We start from the raw sequence: 27800 nt of genomic DNA, 5'->3' as shown, positions 1-27800 counted from the left end.
GGATAGTCATCTGGAAAAAAGAAAAACTGGATCCTCACCTTATACTAAATGCCATGATAAACTTCAAAAGGATGAAAAATTTAAATATAGAATTATAAAATAAACCGACTTTAAGCAATAGAAGAAAATACGGAATCATAGATGAACTTTTTGTGAACTGAAACAGGAAAGGTTGCCTAAATGTGACTCAATTTCTTATGCAGTAAAAATGAGATTGATTAATTTTAGTACTTAAAATTTAGTAAAGAATTATGTGACAAAATAAAATCAAGTCAATAGGAACCTATTACAATAAACTATTTGCAACATACATCAGAGATCAATGACTCCCTTTCAAACATATAAAACATTTTTCTAAATTAAAAATTGGAGCAAGACCATGAATTTCTCCAAAACCAGGAAAATGATCTTTAAATGCATGGAAATATGAACAGCTACACTCACAGTATCAGTTACACAGAAAAAATTATACTGCTACCATTGATCAAACTGGAAAAATTGCAAATTCTGTTGAAGTTGTGGGGAAATTGGTTGTAGTATTTTGCTAAGTTCACCACAACAAATTACTACAAATTGGGTAGTTCAAATGACAGACACTTTATTCTCATAGCCCTAGAACTTAGAAGCCCAAGATTAAGTTAATCACCTCTCTAATAGCCCTTCTCTTAATATAGTCACACTTTGAAATACATGAGGTTAGGGCTTCAGCACATGAACTTTAAGGGAATACAAGTCCACCAAAACACAGTATTTTAGTTACTTTTCTTGTTATTGCAATAAAATATTTGACCCCTAAAATTAAAGGAGGAACAATTTTAGCTTAAAATTTGTAGAGGTTTCAGTCCAAGTTGGCAGGCTCTAAGGCAGAGCAGCATGGTAGAGGGATATTGCAGAGGAGAAACAGTCCATGGCAAGGTAAGCAGGAAACTGAGCTTCAAGCAACGGGTGGCAGCAGGCTGCCTTCCATCTTTTCCGTATATTTCATCCAGGTTATGAGCTCATTGATTGAACCTAGGGCAGGGCTTCTGTTATCCACATATAGAAATACACTCAACCTATTTAGTCATAACACACCCCCAATCTGTATTCACACACCCTTAATCCATATTCACACACCTAGATCCAGCTGCCTCCAAGAAACCCCACTTATGGATGCGTGAGGCTTTGGGGGGCATCTAGATACAAACCATAACACACAGGGACACACAGTACTTTTGGAAGTTTAAATGATTTACTCCATTTTGAGGGAGATATGGCCATATTTAAAAATATGTTTGTACATTTTTTTTCCTAGTCACTTGCCCATCTCTGGGAGAAAATACCCAACATGTGAAATTTAAGTGAGCAGAGATTTATTTTAGTTCATAATTTTTAGAGGTTTCAATCTATAGTTGGAAGAAAATGCATGGTGGAAGGAAGGTTCTGGGCAGGCAACAGGTGCTCATCTTGTGGCAGCCAGGAGGCAGAGAGAGAAGAGAAGAGAGAGAGAGAGAGAGAGAGAGAGAGAGAGAGAGAGAGAGAGAGAGAGAGAGAGAGAGAGACAGAGAGAGAGAGAGAGACAGAGAGAGAGAGAGAGAGAAAAGAGAGAGAGAAGAGAGAGAGAGGAGAGAGAGAATGACTCTTCTGGGTCATGCCCTTAGTGACCCACCTCCTTAGATAAGGCCCCATTTCTGAGCAGCTTATCAGTTACTGACTGAACTCATCAATGAATGAATCCACTGATGAATGTTCTGCTCCATGATCCAGTTATCTTCCACACAGAAGGCTTTTGGGAAACATTTTAGATTTAAACCATGATGTCTTCTGACTCAGCAATCATTTCACAAAACTTTATCTGAAGCTATTCCAAATATTTACCTTTTTTGAAAAATTTTATTTTAGAGAGAATAAAACCAAGCAAAATAAAAAATAAAGCCAATCAAAACAAAACAGTGTGACAAGGATTTCAAAATAAGATAATAGTAAATCAGCAATGTTGATTGTCTTCAAAATAGCTGCCATACTTCAGACATAGTAAAAATCATAGTAAAATCAAACAAAACAGAAACAGAATAGAACCAATAAAAACAAAACAATGAATACAATAAAAGACTTCAAAACAAGATAAAAGTGAATCCAAGATGGCTATTATAATACATCTTGTTACCTTTAAAATAGCTTCTCATGCCATCAGATACAACAAAATCAAACAGAATAAAACCCAATTGTCATGGTTTATGTCAGTGGCCCCCAAGCCTCATGAATTACGGACTGAACCAAATCTTGCATTTGTGATTAGTTCTTTGTCTAGCTTTTGGATTGGTGGTGTAAGTGCTTCACCTGCTCAGGGGTGGAGCCAGAATATGATGTAAGGACAGGAAGAAAGTGTCGCTTTCTCTCTTGCCTTGCAGTTTGCAGCTGCCATGAACTGCAGCCCTGCCATGCCACCTTGCCTAGGAGCCAACTGAGTACAGTTCTTCCAAGAATGTAAGAAATATTAACCTTTTCTTCCCCAACTTTGGGTGTCAGGCATTTTGTCTCAATGAGGAGTAAAAAGACACCAATTAAACAAAACAGTGAGAATGATACAGCACTTTGGAACAAGATAAAAGGGAATTAACAATGACCACCACCTTCAGAAGAAGACCCCTCATATATGCTATATTGCGTATCATTATCCTCTGAATAGATGATCAGACTTCCAGCTTTAGGCCTGCAAAGTCAGTGAAACACTAAGAACTGTGTTTCTCCAGATCCGCCGGTTGCTTTCAGGGTGTGTGGGGGAGTGTAGGAATGTTGGTTCTTCTTGTCTCCCTGTCCAACCACCAAGAGGAGCTGACTTCTGGCTCTCCCCAGTCACCCCAGGCATGGTGCTGACTCACAGGAGGTCTTAGCTTCTTGTTGACTTCTTGTTCTCCTTTCTTGCAGTCTGCAAGTGGCACTGACACACAGGAGAGGCTGGACTCTGGCTCTCCCCCAGTCAGCCTTCACATGGTGTTGACTCACGGGAGGTCTTAGCTTCCTGCTGACTTCTTGCTCTCCTCTCCTGCCAACATTTATCTTTCTGAAAATTATTTTTCCTGGTCATTTTGACTTTGAGGAAGAGTCAGAAGTTGAATACTGCCAAAACTGGTAAATAAGTTGAATGAAGACACACTATAATATTCTTGTGAATGTGCCTTTGGATTGGACGGCAATTGGCAACTTCAGTCACCTTATTTTTGAGCACACTTCATAAAGACATGAAAGAAGACTCAGTATGGCTTTGCAAAGTCACAATAATGATGGGATAAATGTATTCAACATGAAGAGGAGTATTTTAGGGAGATTAATGGCAGTGTGTCTTATTGTAATGCCTTTTTAAAATTTAAGTGTTAACTGTATACTTTTATTATACTTCATATCAAATGAGCACAAGATCTCACTTGAAATTCCTACTGGCCAAATGAGAGACATACTGAGCATCAAAAAGAATAATGATCAGTATGGTTTATTTTTAGCACATTGAATTTAAAAATGTCATTTAAAAAAATCAATTGAACAGAGGAAACAAATGCAGCCGAGAGGGTAGAGAGGAGTCCTTTGTAGAAGAATACTTATAGAACATAGAGATAATAATAGAAAATAAACATTTTTCCAGTATTAATTCATGTAGACAAGTATCACAATGGATACTAAAATTATTTAATGAAACTGGACAGGCTACAAGACATGCACACAGTTCTATAGTTTAATCTTGCAAGTTATTTACTAATTACAAGAGAAAAATGTATCTCTATTGGAAAAATCTGTTTGACCTCACCTCAAGTAGTCATTTTCCACAATGGGATAGTCAGGTATTAGCTGTCGTTTAGTGTGATACACTGAGAAAGATATGGAAAAACTCAGATGTTTAACTGAAACAAATATGATAAAACAATACAGTCTTTATGGAAAACAGTACAAAGTTTTCTCAAAATTTGGAGCTAGAACTAGCATATGATCCAATAATCCTGCTGCTGTCCAGAGGAAATGCAAATAAGTATGCCAGAGATACCTGCATCTCCGTGTTCATTTCAGCATTATTCATAATAGTCAGGTAATGGAAACAATTATAATGTCCAATATATTGATAAATGCATAAATAAAATGTGGTGTAATCACAAAATGGAGTGTTTCTTGGCCATAGAAGGAAGGAAATCTTGTCATTTATAATAGCATGGATGAACCTGGAAGACATTGTGTTTAGTGAAATAAACCAGGCACAGAAACACAAATATTTCACAATTGTCTTCATATGTGGAATTTTAGAAATATTCTACTTATAAAAGTAGAAAATAGACTGGTGGTTATCAGGGCTGGCAGCAGTTAGTCAAAGCACAAAAAAATTTGATTAGTTAGGCAGAATCAATCCAAGAGAGCTATTATACAGTATGGTGACTGTAGTGAATGACAATGCATTGACGCCTCAAAATTGTTGAAAGTAGTTTGTAATTGTTCTTACCACAAAACATGATATATTTATATGTATGTTAATAAGTATGTTAATCATTTTGCTGTAGCCATTCCAATATAAATACATATTTTAAAATAACATGCAATATATATGATAATATATATGATAAGCATGCACAATATTTATTTGTCAATAAAAACAAATATTAGAAGACAATTACAAAAATCCAAATTTTGGGGGTTAGCTGTAAATGAACTGGTTGGGTACTATAAAACATTGTAAAGAAAGACAAAAATAGGCAATTGTTAATGAAGAATAAGGAGAAATGACAAATGACTGTGATTTTTGATGTTGGGTTTTCTATTTGATTTACAAATAACCATAAAGGTCATGGTTGTGATACTTGAGAAATTTTGGATATTAATGATATTATGTCATCAATGTTAAATTTCTCGTGATAATAGTATTATGGCCAAGACACGAGACGTTGTTGTTCTTTGGAGACAATTTGTGAAATATTTAGAGATGATGTGTCATATGTCTACACTTTTCATCCCAGTGGCTCAGATGAAATATTAATCCCAACATACAAAGAGAAAAATGTTAAAAATGGACGAATTAGAGAGATATAAAGTGTTTGTTTAAAAATAAAAACCACTAGGATGATCCATTCCTATGAAGGTAGGAATTCAGAGATTCTCACAAACACCTTCTATATTTATAAATGTCTATATTACATTGCACAGATTTTAGCCCAGACAAACACACCCTTGGAGGGTTGTTCATGAAACAAAAGCATAATAATGAATCAATGAAACAACGAATTTAACTAGCTCTGTTTCTTGAGAGATCTATGTCCTTGAAAAACTTTGAAGATTTATATACTAACAAGGACAACTTTGGAACTATTGAAAGGTCTTAGGACTGTTACTGTCATTATTTCACAATATTTTCAAAGTCAGTCTTTTGTTTAAAACTGTTTTGTTCCCTTATTTTTCTATTTAGTCATCCCTTGTGCATGTGTTGTTCATCTATGTCAGGTCAAAAATGTTGCCTGACACTGAAGATTAAAATATAGGAGAGTTTCTGCTTTAAATTCTCCTGGGGCAGATATGATAAAACATTAATTAAATACAGTGCTGTGGGAGGTCGGAGGAGAACAACTAACCTTAGCCCGGGGGATTTCAGTGAGCTTTGGAGAGGACCTGATATAGCACCCTATAATTTTCCTTCATGGTACTTATTCACAATTATGGCTATGGAGTGATTTAAGGATTATTGAGTTAACATTCATTTACTCACTAGGTACTGAGCACTGTGGGAGCAGAGGCTGGGTCTATTTTGTTCACCATTATACATCCAGCTTACCACATTTTGTGTCCTCAGTGATGATTTGTTGAATAAGCAAGTGAATTGTTTCAGAATTGAGAGATGAGTATTTCACCAGATTAATAAACAGCATTGGTGTTTTCATATGCAAAGGCAGTGATATGAATAAAAACACAAAGATATGAAAGAGTGAGATATGATTAGAGAAAGGAAAGTTGAACATAGGTCGGGAAAGTCAGTGAGGAGCTAGAAAGATGAGCTGGACTCTACTTTCAAAGGTTTTGATGCCTTACTGAAGAGCCTGGCGTGTATTGTGAAAGTGAGAAGTTAAGGAAAAGTTTATGTAGAGGAGCAATAAAATCAAATTGGTTCATGCAAAGATGGAGAAATAGAGAAGGTCGTGCAAGGAAGAAACGACAGGGAGAGAGACTGACAAAAAAGTATAAACTTAAGATGCAGGAGAATTGAAAAATCATATTCTTAAAATAACTCTGAAGTATCAGTGGGATTTGATTCCATTTGGATAATGAGAGCATGAATGCAAAGATGATACTCAAGATCTCATTTGTATAATGCATGAACAATGGTGTGTTTTCCTAAAAATGTAAAAATTGTTTCCGCCTTTTTTATATTACACATTCATGGGAAAACTTTAATCACATCATGGTAAGGTTGTTAGGGAATCTATTTGGAGAGAAAAGTCCTCAGTGGAGTGAGTAGTCCTAGTTACAGAAATGATAACTGAAACCATTGCAGAAGATGAATTTTCCCAAGAGAGTAGACATGGGCTGGAGAGTGTGATAAATAGCACACAAAGTTTCCTTGTGAATCTTATTGCCAAATATTCATCTTCCATTGATGCTCACTCCAGAGCACCAAATCTTCAAAGAACATGGCTCCTTTATCAGTTGGAGACACCTGGGTATCAGCCAAATTCCCACAAGAAACAGAATTCATTGGGATGGTTTGTGTGTGACTTCAAGGAAAAAGCTGCTTCTCGGGTATCAATGGTATTAAAATTTTGTAAAAAATGAGATTTTCACAGGATAGCAACAGTGCAGAGTAATTACCACTTCTAGGCCCATGGTTGAAGAGCAGATACATAGTATTGCTAGCGTCTGGTGAAAATGGAAGCTATGAAGGAGAGATTATCTCATGAGACATCTAAATGAAGAATATGCCTGCTTCCGGAGAGGCTGATATGAAAAGTGACAGAGAATAAATACTTCAAGGTCCCTGACTACCACATTTAAAAAATTTGAGCTATAATTTGCACAACATAAAACTTCACATAACATAAAATCATCATTTTAAAATACACAATTCAGTGGCTTTTAGTCAACTCATAATATTGTGCAACCATCAATATTACCCAATTCCACAGTGTTTCCATCATCCAAAAGCTAGCTTGTGAACGTTTTGGAAGACTTGCTAAAGAGTTTGGAATGTATTCTGCAGTCTGGAAGAAGTCAAAGAGGTTGGTGCAAAGGAGCAATAAGTTCAAATAGGTTTCTTAAAAAGATGGCAGCAACACAGAGAATAAGTTGGACAAACAAGAACCTTGTACATTTTAAGTCACTGCTCACTTTCCTTCCCTAAGCTTCTGCAAACTACTGCTTTGTGTCTCTATGGATTTGCCTGTTCTTGTTATTTCATACAAATAGATCACACACTATGTATCATTCTCCTTTTAATAAGCATAATGTTTTCAAACTCATCCACATCACAGTATGTATCAGTGCTTCATTCCTTTTGAAGATAAATAAATTTGTTTCATTGTATAGACTTGCTACGTGTGCTTCTCATTCATTGATCAATAGATATTTGCATTATTTCCACTTATTTCCTGTTTGCACAAAGCCTTAGGGTCATCCAGGGCCTTCATAGGTCTTTCTTGAGTACACACAGCCCAATGCAAGAGGTGAGGTCCTCTAGAATTCCAGGAATATAATGAGTTTTTCCAAGTTCCAGTGGATATCTCTCTGCCTAGATTTTTCTTTTAAGCATTTTCATCAACTAATATATGCCACTTCAAGCAGCATCTACATTAAAACACTTGCAGATAAATGTTTTGGAAATGTCCCCATTCTCATAATTTTTAATATAAGAAACAATCCAGAAAACAACAGTCTCTAACATACCACTTATCCAAGCCCTGTAAGCTACCCATGCTGCTAGAAGAATTTCGTTGCCTCTTCTTTTCAACTTGATGAGGCAGAAATGCACGACAACATTCATCATTTAAGTGAGGTTTGCCCAGAAAGTAATTATTTAATTTGTGACTGGTATCATGTTTCTGAACAGGAACTTTATCAATCTGTATTTGCCACAGTGATCTGCTCAATGAGGCCTGGGAATATTACCTATTGATCATGGTGTCTAGAACTCCCGCAGGTCTCTGTATCATCCACTGAATTAATTCTCTTCTTGCTACGTGCATTGCTGTAAGAAGCCTCATGAAGCAACAAGGCTATAGGTAGGTTTAGAGGTGAAGACAAAGTTCCTGCCCTCAGAAAAGTAATACGTTAGTGATGCAAGAAAAAATAGGTAGCAATCTTTGATATTTTCTAGGTTCCCAGACAAAACTGTGAAATTTGTCCTTTAGTAGTATTTCTCATCTCTTCTGCCATCTTTTTCCCTTCAGGCTCCACATTCGCACCTGGCATCGTGCTTCATGGAAAATCAGCCCTCCTGAATTTACCCTCCAGGATTACCATGTTCCAATTTATTTTTGCCTTTCCTTTCAGCTTTTCAAGCTGTCTCTAGCTTGTTCCTGCCCCATAAGAAAGTTAGTCTGCACACTATACACTAGGATGACAACAGCATGAGAATATGTTATTTCTTCTAGGTTATATATTTAACTTTCAATGTAACTTTTAGTATTTAACTCAGAGGAAAGCCCAGTGAAAATCCCAGGAAAAACAGCAACATTTTTGAGCTATGTATTTTATAGTTACTATTTCCACCAAACCGTTCTCTCAGTTTTCTACTAAGCATTTCAACACATAGTGCGTTCAGTTTTCATGACAACCCGAGGAGCAATGTATGTTTTTTCATAGTTTATAGATGGCAAATGTTGTTCATGCAAATGAGGAACTATGGGTAGTAAAAGTAAGACTTGTGATTTGAAGCAACAGTTACTCCATTTCAACTCTTCCTATCCAATCTCCCCTGTCAATTCAGGGTGAAGAATTCATGTTGGGCTAATATGGTGGGAATTCCACTCTCGATTGCACAGTATCCCACTGAAGTCTAGTGCATGAGTAGTCTACTCCAAGTCAGGACTTTTTTAAAATCTAAATTTCATTTCTCTTTCTGGATTTCAAATGATCATTTTGTCCATTTCGCATAATTGATAAATGAAATTTCATTTAGATTTCATTTCTAAATTTCATTTAGAAATTTCTCTTTAGATGGTGTAAATTGTTCAGACATGGGAAGAAATAATAAAAGCCACATTTCCAGTGGCAATTGTGCTTTTGTGAGTCTCTAAATCAGTGCATGCATAATAGTCAGGTACCCCAGAGCAGGATTCTGGGGCATTAGTAATAGCACAATGGTCTCAGTGGAAATCAGGGAAAAACCACCTCCATGTCCTCCTCTTCACCTCCATGTGGTTGTAGGACTCCGGGAAAAGCCATAGTGTAACTAGAGGAGCCACAAGCAATGAGCTCTGGGAACAATGCTTATGAGAGCCCTGATTTTAATAAACCTCCAGGTTGGGAAGATGGTAACCCCAAATCAGTAAATTTTAAGCCTTGGTTCATGCTGCAGAGAGAAGAGCAAGATCCTGATGACTGTGAGCAGGTTATCTGTGAACAGGGCAGGACCATCAGCTGATTTTACCATTTATACCACTGGAGAGCATGGGTAGGTAGACTATATATAAATTGATCTCTGCCTCTGTCTTCCATGTGTTGGTAGATTTAGCCCTAGACAGAGAAAAAATATAATTACTTGAACTTGCCTGTTATTATTAAAGAGAAATCAAAATCCAAATTTGGATAGTAACTGCTGACATTAATTATGGATCTTCTTTTATTTTTTCCTGATCCATGTAGGTAAATCAGTCAAGTGTAATATCCATTTCCACATTAGGATTGAAACAATGTAAAGATACTCTTCTGAGTGAGCACATAGCCTGTGAACTTCAGTTATATTACAGATGTTCTCATAATCCATGTCAGCAATAATGTTCACTTTGCCTTGATAACATGCTCTTTACTGACCTGTTTATATGTCCATTCTTCTCCACCACTCTTTGCAAACAGACAATAGCTCCTGCACAGACCATAGCAAAGGGAAGGGGAAGCGGGGTTCTCTGATGGTGAGGCCATTGAGACCCAGGGCCAGGAACCCACACAGCACTAAGCACGTGTATGAGCTGGCTCCCAGTTCCTATTTGTTGACTTTTCATAAGACAGTAGTCCTGAACTTAGAGTACCAGCAAGAACTAAACATCAGTAGTGGAAATGTGGCTGCGCGATGGTAACATTTGTTGAGTGTGGGCAAACTCTGAGGACAAAACCAAACTCCCATCCTGGTTTCTCAGCGAGAGCCACTAAAAATAGTTCCTCATTGTGGTTTCTGAGATTCAAAGAAGAGATAGCTCCAGGGAGTTTATTTCTCAAGGTTCAGAAGGCTCCTGGACATCCAAAGCTTATCATCTATTTGCATTTTGATGGGTTAAATGTAAGTCAATCAAGAATATAAGGATTAAATTTCAATTCCAATATGTATAGGTTTTAAATGAAGGGGAAAATGTGCATGGGCACAGTGCATTTGTTTCCCAAACCTCAAATATAAAAGCAAACAAAATAGTTCAACTAAATGCGGCTAGCTACGCTGTCTCATTTTTGTCTGGAAGTGATTGTCTGCATATAGGTGAATGGCGAGAGATGACTGTCCTTCTGGCATCCAAGTTTCAGATCTCCTAGTCTCTGGTAGAGGTTGCTTTAAATTCTGAGGGATTCTAGTGGCAAATTTTAGTGGTCTTTCCCCCAAAATATGACACAAAGCTTCCTCAACCCATCTGCTCAAATATTTTTCTGCATGAGATGTAGCTTTTTTATTTACTAGGAACCATTGTCTCAAATAGCACAAAGCATTATTTTTTCTACATTTTAGCATGAGGTGAAAACGTGGTCCAGAATCTAAGTAGCTTAGATTAAAGATGCTGAAAAAAGAGAGGGCAACCAGAATACAAGGAGGTTGCTGTAGGCACGTGGGGCAAAGAAACGGGAAGAGTTGGCTTTGGCGTTGGAGGGAAGATCAAATCCTAAGAAACCTTGGCTGAGTCTACACATCCTGGGCCCAACCAGTGAGAACGAATGATTCCCTCAATTCAGTTTGTTTTGGCCAGTTTGGGTGATGAAAACTAGGATAAGACTTATTACCTATTTTTTCAGGTGAATTGTCTTAGGTTAAATGTCATGGATTAAAAACACACTCTGAGCACATCTAAGTTTACGGTGGTCGTCCTCTCCCACTCTGGTGTTGGCAGGGTTTAGGTATGGAGTAGAAATTGGGGGGAAAGGATAGGGAAGACATTGTAACTTATGACCAGCTATGGGGGCAGATCAAGGTGTCACTGCGGGAGCTGGAGAGGGACACGAGGTGATGACAGACAGAAATGATTTCTGAAGAATGGTATCCCAACTGTAGATGCATTATGAAGTTGTCTGCACTTAAAAAAAATCACTTTTAAGTTAAATCACATATAAGCGAAGCTGTCCTGAATCCGTACTCTACTTTCTGAGAATAACATTCTTGCTATGATTAAGATAATGCTGGTAAAATCTCAGCCAGCTCAATTTTTAAATTTTAATTGACATAATATTTGTGCATACTTAACAAGTACAGGGCAATAATTAGATCTATGCATTCAATGTGTAATGATCTTTACACATTAATATTTCATTTTGTCAAATATTTATCATTTCTATGTTGTTGGTAAATTTCAGATTCATATTTTTGCTTATTTTAAAGTGTACCATCATTTATTGTTGATTATACTTAACCCTACTGTGTTGTAGAAGACCAGAAGTAATTCCTCCAATCTGTTATTTTGGTTTTGGAGATTTTTGGGGGATGTTGGTACTTCTGCTCTCTGTTCCTCCTTTCTCTCTCTTCCTCCCCTTCCACTTCTAATGACCCCTCTTCCCTTTCTTCTCCTGTATAACTGACTTTTTAAACTTCCACAAATGATTGGAAACATACATTTTTATTTGCCTAGTTTGTGTCACTTAACACAATGTCTTTCAGTTGTTGCTTCAAATGACAGGATTTCACCACTTCTGTGGCTAAATGGTGCCCCCATTATGTATGCATGCATGTTTCCTTTATTTACCTGCTGATGAGCTTCTTGGTTGATACTGTATCAGTCAATACTGCTGCAATAAACGTGATCAGAAAGATAACTTTGATATAATGACTTCACATCCATTGGACATATACCCATTAGTAGGATTTCTGGGCTGCATAATAGTTATATTTTTGGCTTTTTGAGAAACCTTCATACTGTTTTCCACAATAGCTGTACTAATTTACAGCAATGGTGTATAAGTGTTCTCCTTTCTCCACATCCTTCCAACAGGTATTTACTTTCTTTGTCTTTTTTAATACTAGCTATTCTAGCTGGAGTGAGATGATGTCTTGTGATAATTTTGATTTGTGTTTCCCTGATGGTAGGGTGATGCTGAGATTTGGAAACATCCTTTTTGGTCCTTTTCATGTGTATTTTTAAAAAAAAAATTATCCAGATCACTTTCTTGTTTTTTAATTGGTTTATGTTATTTTTGGATGATAATACTATTGGATGGCTAGATTGTAAATAGCTTCTATTGTGGAAGGTTGTCTCTTACCTCTGTTGGTTGTGTCCTTTGCTATGTGAAAGCTTCTTAGTTAATATAATTCAGTTTGCCTATTTTTTCTTTTCTTACCTGTGTTTTTTGAGGCAAAAATAAAAAAATACTTGTCTTTGTCAATGTCTTCAAGTGTTTTTTCCTTTTAAGTTTTTTCTTCTAGTACTTAGTGTCAGGTCTAACACTTAGATTTTTGATCTATTTTGAGTTGACTTTTATATAGTATGGTCAGAGAGTCTGGTTTCATTCTCCTGCAGTGGAGTTTTCCTAGTACTATTTTTTGAAGAGAAGGTCCTTTTTTTTCCCAACGAGTGGTCTTTGTATCTTTATCAAAAATAAGTTGTCTATAAGTATGTGGATTAATTTCTGGATTCTCTACTCTGTTCCATTTGTCTATATGTTGGATCAGTTTTTATGCTAGCATTATGTTTTTGTTTTGTAATATGTTTTGAAGTCAGATATTGTGATGCCTTCAGATTTTTTGCTTTTGCTGAAGAAGTAAGTTATATATTTAAGACCCTCTCCATTGCTGACTTCTGTTTCTTATTTCCATTTATTTCTTGGAATTTCTTTTATCTTCTATTCAGTGAAACATGAACTCTGCTTCCATCTTTTAGTAATGGCAAAATATTCATGTTAGGCTTTCTTTCCTCCCAACTTTATGTAAAATCCTCTACCAATAAAGAATATTTGAGGATATTCCTGTTTTGTTAATATTCAGGTTTGAGCTTCGCATTGCAAGCTAAATAGCCACAGTGTTAATCTTTAATCTGGTCCACTTCAATAAGACCTGATTAAGTTCCTCAGTGGGATGCCATTTTCCTCCCAGAACTTTATCCAGATAGGGGTAACACAGTCATTGTTGCAGTTACCAAAAGTAAAGCAGGTGGCTATGTACTGAATTGTATGGTTCAATGAGAGACATAAGAAGAAGAACTGGAGAAATCAGAGGTTATCAGAGAAACAAGAGGAGAAGAAGGAAAAAGTAATAGGGGAGGTTAGGATGGAATAACTTTCAAGAAGGAGATGAGCATCAGGATAGCAATTATTGTGACCAGCAGTGCAAGAGTTTATTACATATGCAGCTTCTCCATGCACAGGGGAAGGCCGAAAGCTGGAGTTTGATAAGTGAGTAACCCTAAAGCTCGGAGATAGAAAGACTGCTATTGTCTTTGCATGCCAAGTGATACAATCAATAATAAATTTGTTAGGTCAGGGAGTGATACTAAACCAAGAGTTGGAAAAAAGAAAATAGGAATAGAAGGCTGCACTATGAAACTGTGCAGAATTAAGAGAAAAGACAAGGACTTGATAATGCATTGTGGTAGAAAACCAAACTAAGGCCCTTAAGGATCCGAAATACTTCTTGTTCAACCATGTACAATAACAAAACATCCATTAAGTGCTGAAACTGGACCACAAGCTGTACAGGTATGTTTAATCTTGCTCTCAATACAAATTCATAAGAAATGTTTTTGTTTTATTCCACTGACATTTCAAGAAGTTGAGAACCTGAAAGGATGTGACTTCCGCAACAGACTATGAATACAGGACTTGAATTCAGAAGTTCTGACTCCAGTGTTTTTCTGTCACACAATCCTTAGGCTGTTGTGCATGAAGGACATTTCTGTGGTGCTACTGAAGCATATGAAGCATTCACTTCCTGCATACAAAGTTGCAGTGTGAGGTCTTCTCCTCTCTCTGTGCTGGTAGAGACAGAGAAGAAAGGCTCTCTCATCTCTTTCCCTATGTGAGACTGCAGGCAGGCCACAGCGTGGAAGATGCCAAAATTGTCACAACTCCACTCCTCACTGCACAGGACGGCGGGGTGGGAGGTGCCCATCTGCAGCTCTGGGTTTGCTGTGTGCATTTTGAAGAACCCGTGTTGATTGAAAGTCAGCTCTGCAGGGGCACAGAGCTCCAAGGGCATCCTTAAATCTCCCTCTGAGCAGTAGGGGGTTGGGTTGGAAGCAGCTTTGAGGCACTAACTCCTGAAGGGTCTGCAGTCTGAAGCACAGGGATCCTCAGGGAGCCCAAAAGCCAAATGCTGAGTTGCTCATAGTCTGCATAGGAAAAGGAGGCAGAGGAAACCACAGTTAAGTGTGTAAAGATTTCCTGCTGATCTGGTGTCATAATAAAGGCCAGGTTAGCTGCAGGATTTCTGCAGGGGGGAGTATGGCGACATGTACCTGTGTGTGCATAGGTGTGCACACACTCTTTCTATAATGACCTTTAAGAGAAACTGCTCTGCCATCCTTCGCATCCACAGTTTTGGAGCAATTAAGCAGGACTTGGGCAGAATGATTCATGCTTCAATAAGTTCAATTTCAACAAAACATAATTACAATGAGTCACCTAATCGTAGCTGTAATAGTGGCCCGCCCCGCCAGAGGTCAGAACAGTTGAGGGCATCCAGCACGGGTGACTGGACACGCATTCTGGCCCAAGATGCCATCTTTTGCCAGGCAGCCATGTTTGAGACTCCAGTTCCTTTCTAGTTTTTAAAATGATGAAATTTTTCAACTTATTTGCAATAAGTATTCTAGTGCAGATAGTTCTGGGCACCAATCAGCCTAAAATATAAATATAGCTAATATGGTTGAAACTACTTGGATCAATCTATACTCATTTTCCAATTTTTAAATCTATACTCATTTTCCAATTTTTAAACAGTGGTATTGGATTATGGTATTTATCATTCTCAGGTCTATTTGTCTATTCTCTCTTCTGTGTCCCTAAAATTAGATAGTGATCTTGTCATACCCCAAGTGTTAAATAAAAGATACCATTTTTGCATTCTGCTACTTGGTTTCTGTGCTTACCTTTGATGGACTGATTTATATTGAACATGTGTTTTTTCATATTTACTTGTTTTTAAGATTCCATGTAGGAATAAAATGAAACATTTTTAAACTATTCTGCCCCTGAGAGATGTTCATTTTGTTGCTGGTCTTTCTTACTCCGTTGCTCCTTACACAGGTGCTCTGTACACATGTGTGTTCCGCTAGGTACACAGCTATTTGTTTTGTGTTCTCCTGCTTTTTTTCTGCCTTAATTTGGAACACTGGGTTAGTTTTAGTATTATGAATTAATTTATATTGGCTTAAAGCTACAGATTATTTTTTTCTGTGTGAGTAGTCTGTCTATCTATCTACCTTCACAGGCTACTAAGAGTTAATAATATCACTCATGTAAACCAAACAACTCTATAGATTTCTCTACTTTATACCTCTATCTTTTATATGATTTTTGTATAATATTTATATGCCTAGCAAACCTCACTGATATTAAGTTTTTAGTGAAAGGAATTATTAAAGGTATTTTAAAGAGTTTAAGAGGAAAGAAAGAAGCGCTACTCATACAATGTTTGTTTTTTATTACTACATGTTTGAAATACATAATATAATATTCATCTTAGGGAGAGAGTGTATGTATTTAATATTTCTTGTTTTTTAAAAAACTTTTCTTTCTCTCCTCTCTCTCCCTATCCTTCCCATTTCTAGACCTCCTTCCCCTTTGTTAAAGATTAACTTCCCTGTTTCCTGTTGTCTATCTTTTATTTTGTTTTTAAATGGTTTATATTTTGGATTTCTTCTATAAGAGAAGGCGTGTAATACGTAAGCATCTGATTTATTCCACTTACCATTATGATTTCAAGATGCATCCACTTTCCTACACATGACTGGATTTACCCTTCTTAATGGACAAGTAGTATTGCTTGTGTATAAGTACCACATTTTTAAATGCTCTCTTTATCTGCTGCTTCCAAACAGTCTGCTTCCAAGATTTACCTAGCCTGAGTCGTGTTACTGTAAATATTGATACGCAAATACCACTGTGGAATGATTTCTTTAAACTCTTTTAGGGAGATATCTGGAAGGAGGTTAACTGAGTTGAATAGAATTTTTAGTTCGGGGAGTTTTTTTTCTGAATCTCCATACTGATTTCCATAGTGGTTGCACCAGTTTACATTCCTACCAACAATGTAAAAATGAGTGCCTTTTCCACTGCAGCTTCAACAGTATTTGCTATTGTTTAATTTGTTAGTGATAGCCATTCTTTGTGGAGTAAGATGGAATCTCAGTATTCTATAATTTGTATTTTTCTAATAGCCAGAGATGTCATGGTGGATTGAAAACTGATGCTCAACCTAAGCACCAGCTGAACTGAATCAGCGATGTGCTGAGTGTAGGATGGCCCATCTGAGAATTGTTGCCAGCATAAAAAGGACATCAGGAGAGGAAGTGTTGTTTCTTGCTGTCATTGATTCTCTTGTCGTTGGTTCTCTCCTGGAGGAGATTGTTGAGCTTCTTTCCTGACATAATTTGGCTGTTCTCATAGTCAGAAGGATTTAGGACCTCACTGTCACTGAGGGTGACTGTGTTAATATTCAGGGAAGTTCTGATTCTCACTTTGAGTGTTGCTTCCTGGCTCCAGTGCAGAATCCTCAGCCTCCCAGCTCAGATCCTTCATCTCATGAGCATAGACTTTCTAACTTCCATTGCTGCTGGTTGGGCCTTCCCAGCGCAGACCCATGAAACAGACATGCATGAGTCATTGTGGTAAGCTCTAGGCCTCCAGTTGGACTCGTGGGAGGCATTGATGTGAGCTCTAGGTCTTCAGCGGAACTCACCCACGATATTGCCATGGGACCCAGACCCTGTGCCTAGGGAAACACATATGTGCACAGGGCACCAAATAAGGGTGCCCTTGGGAGCTCTGGAATAAGAAAGACCAGAAACAAAATGAACATCCCTCAAGAGCAGAATGGTTTAAAAATGTTTCATTTCATTCCCACATGGAATCCTGTATTGTCTTGTTCTCCTTGCAGACCCTGACTACAACAGATACTGAGAGCCTGTCAAATCTTTATTGGCCATTTGTACTTTTTCTGAGATGTGTCAGTTCATTTCAGTGGCCCATTTTTTCACTGAGACTTTTATTTTGAGGATTTTTTTCTATATTCTAGATAATAGCCTTCTGTTAGAGGAGTAGGTAGAAGATTTTTTCCCACTTTGTAGGCTGTCTCTTCACTTTGATTTCTATGCTGTGCAGAAGGGTTCTAACTTGATATAATCCCATGTGCTTATTCTTGATATTATTTCGTATGCAATTAGGATTCTGTTAAGAAAGTTCTTTCCTATGCCTATGTGTTCAAGAGTTTTACCTATTTTATCTTCCAGCAGATGAAGAGTTTCTTTTTTAATATGGATGCCTTTAATCCATTTTGATTTCGTTTTGTTACATGGTGACAAAGATGGGTCCAGGTCCAATCTTCTGCATGACTATTACCAGTTTTCTAGCACTCAGTTATGAAAAAGACTGTCCTTCCTCTAGCATATCCTTTTGGCTCCTTTGTAAAAAATCAGTTGACTTCATGTGCCCAGAGTTGTTTCTTTGTTCTGTTCTGTTCCACTGATTCACATGTCTATTTCCATGCCAGTGCTGTGCTGTTTTACTGTAGCTTTGTAACATAAATTGAAATCTAGCATTGTGATACCTCCTACTTTGTTTTTGCCCAGGACTGGTTTTAGTATTCTGGGTCTCTTCTGATTCCGTATACATTTTAGGGTGGTTTTTTCTCCAGTTCTGTGAAGAATGTTTTTGGTATTTTGATTGGGATTGCATTAAATTTGTCTAACAGTTTTGATCAATTTGACAGCTTTAGTTTCCCTAATATTTCTCAATGAGTTCATTACTGCTGTACAGAAATGCTATAGGTTTTTGCATTGATTTTGTAACTTGCTACATTTCTGAATTTGGTTATTAATTCTAGTAGTCTTTTGGTGGAATTTTTTGGATCTTCTGTGTAAAGACTCATGTTATCTGCAAATAATAATTTGACATCTTCCTTTCTTATATGTATCCCTTTCATTTCTTTCTTTTGAATAATTGGTCTGTCTCTAATTTCAAGTACTATATTCAACTGGAATGGTTATAGTGGAGATCCTTGTCTTGTTCCTGATTTTAGATAGAATGGTTTCAACTTGTCCTCATTTGATATGATGTTGGTTTATGATAAATGGCTTTTATAAGATTAAGATGAGCTCCTTTTATATCTATTTACTGTAGGTTTTTTATCATGAAGGGATAGATGCTATATTTTGTCAAAGACTTTTTTGCATCTATTGAGATGATCATTTGATTTTTCGCTCTTGTTTCTGTTTGTGTGATGTATTACTTTTATTGATTTGGGTATGTTGAATTATCTTTGTGCCCCTGGGATAAAGACTACTTGATCATAACACATGAATTCTCTGATGATTTATTGCATTGTGTTTGCCAGTATTTCACTGAGGATTTTTGGGTCTATGTGAACATAGAGCATTCAACAAGTTAAGAACTTTGGTTGGTAGTTTCTTTATTAGTTGGGGCTTTGTCTGGTGTTGGAATCTCTAAGATAATGCTAGCTTACAGGCATGAGTTTGAATGTATTCCTTCCCTTTCGATTTCACTAATGATTTGAACGGGTAATGACATAATATCTTCTCTGAATTCTTTAAGAGTTCAGCAGTCAATCCATCCAGTCTCAGCCCTCTCTTAGTGGATAGAATTTTAAAATTACCTTAATTTCATTGCCTTTTACTGAATTGTGCAGGATTTTATGTCTTCTTGATTTACGTTTTATAGTTCATATGTGTCCAGGGATCTGTCTACTTTGTTTAAGTACAGGCTATTGAAATAGTTACTGATAACTTCATGGATTCCAGCAGTGTCTGTTTTGATTTTGGATTATTCACTTCTAATTTCATTGATATGGACATTTTCTTTCCTTCTTTTGGAACCTTTGACTATAGATTTTTTCCATGTTGTTTATTATTCTGAAGAGTCAGCTCAATTCATTGATTCTTTGTATTTTTGTTTCAATTTTATTAATTTCTGCTCTGATATTTATGATTTCCTTCCTTATACTGGGTTTGAGTTTAGACTCCTCTTGTTTTTCTTGGACCTAGGGGTACATTACTGTTTATTAATTTGAGCTATCTCTGTTTTTCTAATGTAAGCATTTGCAACAATAAATTTGATCTTAGGACTGTTATCATTTTTTTTACCATGTTGTGCTACTTTTGTCTTTTGATTCTAGGAACTGCTTAATTTCTTCCTTGATTGATTCTGTGACTCATTGCATACTCAGAAGTATGTTATTTAATATCCAGGTGTTTGTAAATTTGCCATTGATTTTTAACTTTAGTGTGCTATTATCTGATAGTATGCACAAAATAATTTCAATTCTTTTATAAAGTTTCTTTAAATAAACATTAAAAAGCTGGAATGCAGTCTATTTTGAAGAATGCTCCATGTGGTGCTGAGAAGAATGTGTATTTTGTTATAGTAGGGCAGAAGACTTTACAGCTATTTATTAAACCCATTTGTTTGAAGGTATGATGCAGCCTTGATATTTCTTTGTAGATTGTTTAGTTGATTTTCTCTTTGTGAGAGAGTAGGGTATTAAGATATCCCACTATGATCATGTTGATGTTCATTTGATCTTTTTTGTCTAATAGAGTTTGTTACATACAGCTGGGTGTACCAGTATTCAGTGCAAATTTATTTACTATTGTTATCTCTTCTTATTGAATTTGGTCTTTTAATATGTCATGATCCTCTTTGCCTCTTCTGATCAGTTTTGGTTTGAAGTCTGAGAATAAGTTTGCTATGCCTGTTTGCTTTGTGGGTCCAGATGTGTGGAATATTGTTTCCCAACCTTTAACTTGCAGTTTGTGAATTTCTTTTTGGGTTAGGTGTGTGACATGTTTGCAGTAAACCATTCAGTTTGCCAATCTATGTGTTTTAATTATTAGTGCCAATTTGTGTATTTTATTAGTCTGCCAATCCATGTCTTTTAATTGGGAAGTTGAGGACATTTATACTGAGAATTACTACTGAAAGGTATTGACATAACTGTGTTGCATTATTTTTTGTTGTTATTAATTCTTTTATTTTTCCTTTTTTGATATATTCTTTCTATTATACGTTTTAGTGTTATTGTCTTTATCTAAGTTATCCTTGAAAAATTTTTAAAGTGCTAATTTAGTGGGAATTTCTTTCTTTCTTTCTTTCTTTCTTTTTTTTTTTTTTTTTTTTTTTTGTCTTTTTCTATTTTATCGGTACCAGGGATCGAACTCATGACTACCTGCTTGCAAGACAGGCACTTATGCCGCTGAGCTAAATCCCCAGCCCCTGCTTTTTTTTTTTTTTTTTTGTCTAGTGGGAATTTTTTAAGATGTTGTTTTTTATTGAATATTCCTATTTCTCCAACAATTTTGAAGGATTTCTCCAACACTTTTATAGGATGTTTGCCTGGGTTGAAACTTAAGTGCTTAAAGCACTTCATTCCAAGCTTTCCTGGCCTTTAAAGTTTGTGTTGAAAAGTCTGCTGTAGTCATAATAAGTTTACCTCCCATAAGTGAATTTTTGCTTTTCACTGATGTGAAAGAAGAGGGAAGAAACTTACAAAGAGAAAAGAAAAGAAAGACTAGAAAGAGCAGGATAAAGAAAAAGCTTAAAAAGGAAAATGAAAGATATTATTAAAGAAACAAGATCCAAATGATAGAAAAATAAAGAAAACCTCAAACAGGCAACAACTCAAAGAAACAAACACCTCCACCCCGGCTGCTGTACCATACAGCCAATGTCCACACAGTTCCCTTCATTCTATAGTCACAGTTGGATTGCAGACAGCCAAGTCAGTTTTTCCCTGTGGACTGATTAACTGCCTGCCTGCGATTGGTGAGGGGTATCAATCTCTCTGAATTTGTCTCTTGGTTCCAAGTCATGCTTTGAGTTTGGTCCATTGCTGACTTTTGTCTCTTTCCCTAAATCTGATCACCTTAATTAATTTGGAAAGAAGAGAATGTGGTTCACTTAACACCCAGTTCCCCATCAACTTCTACCAGTGATCTACAACTCCTACTTCCCTTATTTCAGGACATTCCTGCTATCATCTCTACACTCTCCTCCCAAGAGCCTCCTGCCTGCTGTATCATCAAAAGCCCTCTGCCCCAGGTGACTTTTTCTGTTCCTTCACCATCAAAAAACTTTATCCATCACTGGTTCCTGTCTCAAGAGCTTCACTTTCTAACTCCTGGAACTTGGTGAAGTCTCTAGGCTCAACAGAAGGCCTCTTTTGCCTGAATAGGACAGTGGGTGGCGGGCAGGATTTCATGCTGTTTCAGAATTTCCAGTGTCTGGAGAAGCAATATGAAAGCACCCAATCTGGTCCAGTTCCACTGAGTCTTTCCTCTTCCTTTGTGTCTCTAGGATGTGATTCTTGGCTCCCTTGCAGTGAGCTCTGTACCACCCTCTGTTCATGGTATTAAGGCTCTCTCTACCAAGGATGGGGAACTTCCCTTCTAGATGCTGGGTGGTGATGGTGGGCAGGATGTTACAAGGACTCATGTTGCCCAATTTTGGGGAGGATGATGAGGGGAGGGACTGATTGATTTGTGTTGCTTTTCCACTTTCCCTTTCTATGTTGCAGTCCTTTACTTCCCTGTGGCCTTCCCCACAGTTAGCTCCAGGTAGGGTTTTCTCTTCCAGGTGGGGAGGAGCATATATAGAGGGACTATTCCAGGAGTCTGGCTTCTGCAGTGCTGTCTCCTCTCAAACTCTTAGAAACCCTCCTAAGATGGTATGTTTGCTGGATAAAGGGTATGTTTGGATGGGGCGAGAGAGCTGAGGAACCGGTTGTTGAAATTCCCTTTTTCTACAATTGAGATAATGGTTTGATCTAGAGTATTTGTCTTTCAGGTTCATTTCTGGGTGTGTCTGATTCCTTGGTTTCAGAATAGCTGCATTATCTGGTGTCTTTCCTGGGAACTTTTCCAATGCACCTCTTTCTCTAATCAGCCATGTTGGAATTAGAAGAGTTTTATTTTAATCCAGAGGTGGTTTTAGTGTGTCAAACTGGCAAAGCTGATAACAGTTCCAGTTATTCAAACACTGATCTAGGTACAGCTGTGCAGGAATTTAACAGATGTTATTAAAGTCTCTAATCATTAATAGTCAATATAAACTAACAAAAGGTATTACCTGTGTGAGATCTTTAGAAGAGAGCTAAGGCTTTTCCTGAGCTCAAAGTCCAATCATGTGGGGTTGTAGTCTATTCATTTTCTTCCCTTCTTGGTCATCTATCCTAGTTAGCTCTGAAAGTTTCTTAAGTCATATTCCTTATAATATTCCCATGTCTCAGGTGTCCTGGTGTATATGAACTATGCCTTACACACCAGATGCTCACTCTCTTGAATACTGTATTCTTCCCTGAAGATATGAGTTTCTCTCTAGTTCTTATTCTTGTTGCCTGAAGAATTTCCTTCAGCATCTTTTATAGGGGAGTTTTGCTTGCAATGTATTTTAAAATTCCTTTATTTGAAAATAATTTTATTTTATCTTTATTCCTGCAGGATACTTTAGCTGGGTATAAAATTTTCAGCTGATAAGCCTTGGTTTTTTTCCCCCATGTAATGTCTTTGTTTCTTCATGGTTCCTGATGGGAAGCTATTGTCATTTTAATCATTTTTCACCTATTTGTACTATATAATTTTTAATTGCTTTCAAAATTTATTCTTTATAGTTTTAAAGAGTTTAATTAGGGTGTGAGTAGCCAGGTCTTTTTTGAACTTGTCAAATTTAGATTTGGAAATTACTGAGCACCTTGAATTTGTTTTTACCAAATTTTGCAAATTTATTGGTTATAATTGTACAAAAATATCTTTATCCTAATATCTTTCTCCTTTCCTTTAGGACTCTGATTACATGCATTGAGACCTTTTCATGTTTTTTTCTTATTACTTTTTAGAATTCTGTTATATTTATTACAGTAATACTTTGTTATATGCTTGTAAATTTATTCTGCAAGTCATTGCATAGGTTTTTAATTTTTATGATAGTTTTTTGTACATTTTAGATTTATTTTAATATAGGTAGTTTTAGATTTATTTTTATGTAGGTAGTTTATTAATTTTCTTTGAAGTTGTTCCTTTTAACTTATTTTTATTTATAGACCAAAAATATTCTTTCCTATGCCAAGGTTTTAAGATATGCTATAATTTCTTCTAAAGGTTTTAGGTTTTCTTCACATGTATTTAATCAATAATCAATATAATTTTATGTAAGAACAGATGTAGAAATATACTTAGAAGGTTTTTTGCATATTACTAATTATATAAGCACATGCTATTTTTCAAGTGATGTATAATATTGTTCTCATTTTTCATCTTCAAATATGAGATTTCTCTTGTCTAGTAAAGCCTTTACATTCAGAAAAAAAAATCTCTACATAGGCAACTCTTCTGGGATCCAGCCAAGATCAAAAAGGATGAAAAAAATCAACACTCTATGATTTTATTTAGATCAGTTAGTACCAGACTGACTCTTCCAGATGTTTTGAATTTACCTCTAAGTTTTCAAAGTTTTAGGAGGAATGAGCAAGTGGGACATGCAATTTCTTTATGCTGGTAGGCTCCACGGGAATGGGTGCTAATCAGTTTGTTTTGTAGCACTGCTAAGGCCACCAAAAACACCCCCTGGCTCAGTTTTTGTTTCCTGCTAGTAAAAGCTATGATTGTAATTATTAATGTTTTCTTCATAGAAATGGGATCTGAACTCCGAATTCCAACTGAACTAGAGTATCTCAAGCTCTACCCAGTTTTCTACTCATAAGAAGAAGCACTTGTCCCCCACCCCCTGATCTTCTTGGCAATGAGTGGAAAGCTACAGGAAAGAAATTGAAATACTTTTGGACTCTTTTCCCTAGACTGAGCCACATTCACAGCCAGAAGCCAATTCAGAAGTTTGCTCTAACTGGGTGGAAACAATCAGCCATGGTGAATGATCCACTTAATCCTTTGGCTGTGTTGATGACATTATAGCTAGTGTATTCAGAGCTTAAACCAACTTCAGTGACCAGTAACTTTGAAACAGTAAATGCTGCTTTCATGTTCAAACTATTTCTTTTTTCTTGTTGCAGGAGGGTTAATAAGTTCCTACTCTTTGCGGCTGATCACACCTTCTTCAGAGATTTGAACTGGTTTAGATTGTGTCCCCAGAGTACCAAAGAACTGGTATGAGCAATTTCCTGAGAAATACACCATTTAACTTTTATTATTACCAAATTGACTTTTGATTTTAATAAACTGTTATAAACCATGCTCTAGATTGAAATCATTTTTGTTGTCTTGCTAGGCACAATTCTCCTTAAACCTTCATATTTTCTGTAAGTCCTTCTTTTTATGGCTTTTTCTCCATTAAGGATATTGATAACTACCCCTCAAACAGATCATCATCATCATCATCATCATCATCATCATCATCATCATCTGATCATCTCACTATAGAAATGGAACTGGATTTTTTGGAAGTCTTCCCATCTTCCCATGGAACTTTCCCTTGCCATTTACTAGGTGTCAGCCAACAGTCTTCCTTCGTGTTCCAATGGCAACAGTTCCATTAGCATACTAGAGTTGACCTAGGACAATAAAGACTGATAAGACCTATGGAAGTTACAGGCTTTGACTTTTATGATTGATAGAATTTTCGGCAGAGAAGGGAACCATCTGATAGGATTTTGGCATGGCTGAAAAGATAAGAAATATGAAATAAAAAAGATCTTTATTTTAAGAATGTGGGGAAAGACCCCATGACCCTCCGGAGTCTGGCATTCTCTCCACCAGACACATGGTGTGGAGGCATACATGTAGCTTAGGTTTGGGGTGGTGCCTAGGGGGCATTAGTGATGCACAGATAGCCCATTGGTATTCACCACAGGTAAATTGCCTAGGGGCGGGAAAAGTGACCTCAAGATAGAGCCCCTTGGTTCCACTTCCCAGGCTTTACCAGCTACAGTGTTCCATCTGGGGCAAAAACCTTTCAATGATGTCTCCCCACTTCATGTCATTTTCTTCTTTGGCTGTTCCAGATCAGTGTAGCTAGGTGTAAAAGCAGTGCTCTGCAGAGGAAGCCCACTGGACCAGGTATGAGCCGATGACGAAGTGGTCATTTTAGTCAAGTCAGTTTTTCATCATTAAAAATCAGGGATCACAGACTTATACGCCAACAGAGCTATTTATTTGGGATAAATATAGTAGGTAGGACTTAATTCTCTGATAAATTGGAGAGTTTATTTTAATTCCTGTACAACTCCTATGTAAAGAAGAATGCTGTCGTATTTGCTTGATGTCATGGGTAGTAGGGTCATACCATTTTGCAGATATACTAGGTATTAGTATTTTGAAAAAAGGAACTATCTCAGTATCTAAGTATTGGCAACTAATACAAAAGCTCAGAAATTAAACTTTCTGTGGTCTTAGTAAAATATGTCTGAATCCCTGGGTCACCAGTTGTAACCTCTAGACCAACTGGTATTTAAAACCTCTTCCAGTACTGAAATGTTATACTTTAATTACCCAAAGGTTCTGAATTGAAAAAAGAACTGGTATTTGAATGTGAGAAAGATTTTCCTGGCATCCTGCTCTTATATTTTGAAACAGGTGACCAGCAGGAATTGTGAAATGTCTTTCCAGTGATCTTGAAGAATAAGAGACCCTTCTTTTTGTATGCCATTAGTTACATGCAGTTGCCAGGGAGATGGAGGAGATGTTCCCTTGCAATTCTTCTCAGTTAGGATGATGTGAAAATGGCATTTTACAAGTTTTGCTTCAGATGTTTTTAGATCCTTTTAAGGAAGGGAGGTGGTAATTTGTTTTTAATTCCCAGGACCCCTCCCAACACAATTCCTGGAATCAACCAGAGGAAATCTGTAAACTATAATTTAAAGGCACAGTATGCAGCTTCCTCTCTAAGATTTAGATTAAATTTTGTAACTTAGAACTGAAATCAGGGTAGCAGTTCGAGTGTGGATAAAAATGTGTGTAGCTCTGGTTTTCAACATGCTAATCAAAACCAGAGGGGACAATAAATAAAAGTGGAGATGAGTGATGGCAAAAATGGGGGGCTTTTGACCTCACTTTATCTTCATCATAATTGTCTCCTAAAGAAAATTGATCATGATGGCCTGAGTCCATTTTCTTGTGGGTTAAAAAACCTAGTAAACCCACAAACATCTTTTATTTTTTTAATCCCAATACATTTGTTAGAAAAGAAGAAAGTTATGAAATTTGCTCATATCTTTCCTTAAGAAATTAAAACTAAAAGGCAGAATAAACCAAAAATGAATACAAGAAAATAATAAAGACCATAAAACACCACAAACATCTTTTATACAAGATGCGTGCTCAAGCCAAGAGTTGCAGTTCACAAGCAGCGAGAATTCAATGGACCTACTGCTTGCATTAGGAAAAATACTAGGTCTTTTATTCCAAATTAACTACAGCAAAGTAAATAAGTCATCCCTACCCTTAGAAAAATACAAAAGACAGAGGCAAAGAAGCAGTATAGAAAATGATGCAGTTAGTTATTAATCAAGTCTATTTCAATAGCAACATGCATGATGAGAGAGACAGAATTTGACTGAAGTCCCGGGAAGTTGCGTTTCCATATATCCACTGCCTAGTCTTAATGAATAGTGTGGATCACTGGTGGTGAACCCACCAGTGCTTTTGATGGCTAGAGGGAAGATAAAGTTGTCTGAGATTATATTCTTCTTCATCACCATTTTTATCACCAAGACTTTAAATACTACTCTGTACACCCAATACGACATGTAGGGGCCAGAAAGATCTAGCTATGTACCCGACATGGTGGTCATGTGTTGCTTTTCCACTCCAGATTCATTCTTTCTTATAACAGGGTCTTGTATTTTCTGGGGCGTGGTGGGGGACCACTCTCCCAACACTGTATGCAGTTTTAGTGGGCCTCTCAGTCCACATGGCCCAAAGGTTGGACTAAACAGGGACAAGGCTGGCTCTCTGAGAAATTTAACCTTGAGAGAAGTGACACAAGGAGGGAAAACCAGAGATCATCTCAGGACAGACAGAGCATGCATCCTCTAATGCTATTCTAAGCCCTGTTTTATCTGAGGTCTAAAATTTTGATCATCTTTTTCTGTGCCTTGAAGAACTATCTCAAAGTCTTTACATAGGTTCTCTTTTACATCAAAACTAGCTAGAGTCACTTCTGTTGCTTGCAACCCACCTGAGACACCTAAAAATTATATCCTTTTCCTACCAGCTAAATTATGGTGGTGAGAGGACAAACTAACAGTCCAAAGAAAAATTATTAGTCAATAAGTGAGTTTG

At 36.8% G+C, this 27800-nt stretch overlaps 1 long non-coding RNA gene across 1 annotated transcript in view; it reads left to right on the top strand.

The window, feature by feature from the left end:
* Positions 1-24753, top strand: part of LOC106029177 (uncharacterized) — an 88569-nt gene extending 63816 nt beyond the window's left edge. Inside the window, exon 3 of the long non-coding RNA XR_001202846.2 lies at positions 24575-24753. This is a non-coding gene — a long non-coding RNA (uncharacterized LOC106029177). The remainder of the gene's footprint in view (positions 1-24574) is intronic.
* The last annotated feature ends 3047 nt before the right edge of the window (positions 24754-27800 follow it).

Source organism: Cavia porcellus, unplaced genomic scaffold (assembly GCF_034190915.1).
Source record: "Cavia porcellus strain 051 isolate PalLab524CR breed Dunkin Hartley unplaced genomic scaffold, mCavPor4.1 scaffold_26, whole genome shotgun sequence".
NCBI lineage: Eukaryota > Metazoa > Chordata > Mammalia > Rodentia > Caviidae > Cavia > Cavia porcellus.
This window is presented reverse-complemented; position numbering and strand designations above follow the sequence as displayed.